Source organism: Sinocyclocheilus rhinocerous, unplaced genomic scaffold (genome assembly GCF_001515625.1).
Source record: "Sinocyclocheilus rhinocerous isolate Xijiao unplaced genomic scaffold, SAMN03320098_v1.1 scaffold768, whole genome shotgun sequence".
Taxonomy (NCBI): Eukaryota; Metazoa; Chordata; class Actinopteri; order Cypriniformes; family Cyprinidae; genus Sinocyclocheilus; species Sinocyclocheilus rhinocerous.
In genome coordinates, this window is record NW_015634483.1 from 91,576 (window position 1) to 94,441 (window position 2,866).

The window sequence follows — 2,866 nt, forward strand, 5'->3', positions numbered from 1 at the left end:
GCTGAATTCTGGACTCTTGTGAATTCTCTCATCATAAACAACAAACCGCAGATGTAGGTACAATGTAAGTAAGAGATTCATTTAACAGTGTATACAGCTTCAGTGATTATAACGATAGTTTTGTTTTTTTGAGAGTGCTTAAACTCGCGATAGATCAATGTTAGTGATAAATTTCTATATATAATTTATTCGCTGTTTGAATAACCTTGGGTGGAAAGGAAACGTTATATAGGCTAATTATCAATATCTAACGTTTTTATTAAATTGTAATCAAGTTAAATACAAATTCAGTCCCATTAAAAAAAAATTTTAGCCTACATGACACCCATGTCTGGTTCTTACCTAAAAAGAGGGTTTATGATGTTTAATACATTTGGCTTCTTTTAGCCTTACCCTGGAATTGGTTCACCCTCCGCCTATGCCCAGGGGGCATGGCTTAATTAATTAAGTTATTAATTAATTAATTAATTGTGTGTGTGTGTGTGTGTGTGTGTGTGTATATATATATATATATATATATATACTGTATATACCTTGCTACGTGTACTGCGTTAGGCTAACCGAGACTTCTCATTTGCACTTACATATTGTTGCTCTCTCTTTAGTTTCGATTGCTTCTATTGTCCTCATTTGTACATCGCTTTGGATAAAAGCGTCTGCTAAATGACTAAATGTAAATGTAATTACTGTAGTTACTCTGTTCTGAACATTCAAATCCTTTGTTTTTCCTATTCTACTGTAACTAGTTGGTTGAATAAAAATATTTGAACTTTATATTTAAAAATTACCTCAAGTTATCATCAGGTAGCTAGTTAGCATCAGCTAACAATATTTTATAGAGGAGAAACAATAATATAATAATGTAATATAATAATGAAAATAATGTGTTTTTTGAACCTTAAACCGCATAAACATTTCATTACACCAAATACACAAAATAATGTTCTTTTTAGCAACATCATATGACCCCTTTAAATTAATCGAATTCAAGTTTCACTTCAAGGCGCTCGTGAACACATGCTCCACCCACTGTGGTTTCCTGGGCAACAGTATACAGAAAACAACATGTCTGGAAGAGAGAGATCAGGAGAGGGAGTCTGATCCGCTGAAAACGTAGAGAAGATCAAGAGAGGAGAAGAAGCGGATAAATATGATACTAGGCTCAGTGTATGTAAACTACAGTACATGCTTATGAATTCAGTCATTCACTTGGTGTTTAGACGACGTACTGCTACAGATCTATCTATGATAAAGTGAGGTATCTAGCGTTGCCTACACATTTGAAGAAGCTCCCTGCTAATATACAGAAGGAAAAAAGACAAATACTTTAAAACTTGTATTAATAACATGTACAAACATTTTAAGTTGTATACCAATGCCTAAAAATATAATTAAACATTCATTCAACTGTTGTTATATAGGCTGATGTAATATAATCTGTAATGAAATTCAGTGTCAGAAGTGAAATATTTTTCCTTTACATGGTCACATTTGACTACTATGTGTTGGTATGATGGTATGCATTTAAATCTCAATCTCAAATGTTATTATTGACATCAAATAAAATACAAAAGTACCCCGTAAATAGCCTAATGCACAAGATATCATGAAACACTGTCAGAATATATTTTATATTTTATATCATTTACCAGTCCTGATGTGCAATTATACAGCCATAAATTGTCACAATAGATTTATATGTACGATGTCTATGATAATATATATGATTTATGTGTTAATGTTTATAACGTTTTTACTGATTTTCAACAACACTCAGTGTCTACAAAGCTACCAAACACATAACTACTGATGATACACTGTAAAATATTGTTTAAATTAAATATTATAAAATATCATTAAAATTAAAAGTGTATTTTCTAGTAATAATATTATCCCATATTCTAGGAAGTGAAGATATCTTTTCCTCAGTGGGAACTTCTAAAGCAAGACCAATTAAATATTCTTCTCAATCTGTCTGTGGACCAAGTGCAGTTGTAAGTTTATTAAGAATTGGTTCTTTAAAATCATTAATCATATGCACATGTGTTGCAGCTCTTTTGAGCAACAACAGTATAATTTTTTTTTGTCAGCTACTGTCATTATTAAATAATACACAATGTTTTTTTGTATCTAATTTACATATATAATGACTTTTGTAATATATTGTATGTCTTGCATTTTAAGACAGTTTGAGGACATACTGAATTTCAAAAACCACCAAACATGTGTGAAAGAAGCTGCGCTGTTGGAGTATTTTGTCAATGGATTTTGGTGGGCCAAAGAGATGAACTTCAATTCTCATCAAATCTCATTTATCATGGCACTTTTACAGCAACTACTTGACAACATAAAAAGTAAGTGGCGTTCTCTGAAATCAAGTTTTGTTTAGTTTGAAAGTCAAACATGGTTGTTGCTTTAGGTTAGGGGTGCTCCGATAATGATTTTTGAGGCCGATCGCCGATCACAGAAAGCAGTATCTGCCGATACCGATCACCGATACCAATCTTTTTAAAGCCTTCTTTTTATAATTTATAACTATTTATGTAGCCAACAAGCCATATGTGTTGACTGTGAAAGACGGTATACTTTAATTAATTAAATGCATTTATGGTGCAATTGCTACATTTTCGTTTTCATATGCACTGCAAACAATGTGCTGTCACTTTAATTCAGCGCGTGTATCACAGCAAAAATAGACTCGGTGAGGAAACGATCTCTGCACTGCTGCAGACGCACTGCTCCTGAACGCACTGCCGTGTGCAGTGTGAATGCTTTAATCCGTTAACATGAGCGCGGAAAAAATACGCACCACATACCACGCACTGCAAACAGAGTAATGTGAACCTGGCATTATGTGTGTGCGCTG

At 33.1% G+C, this 2,866-nt stretch overlaps 1 pseudogene; it reads left to right on the top strand.

Moving 5' to 3' along the window:
• Positions 1 to 318: 318 nt before the first annotated feature.
• LOC107745663 (uncharacterized protein C10orf107 homolog) overlaps positions 319 to 2,866 on the top strand; it is a 15,642-nt pseudogene continuing 13,094 nt past the window's right edge.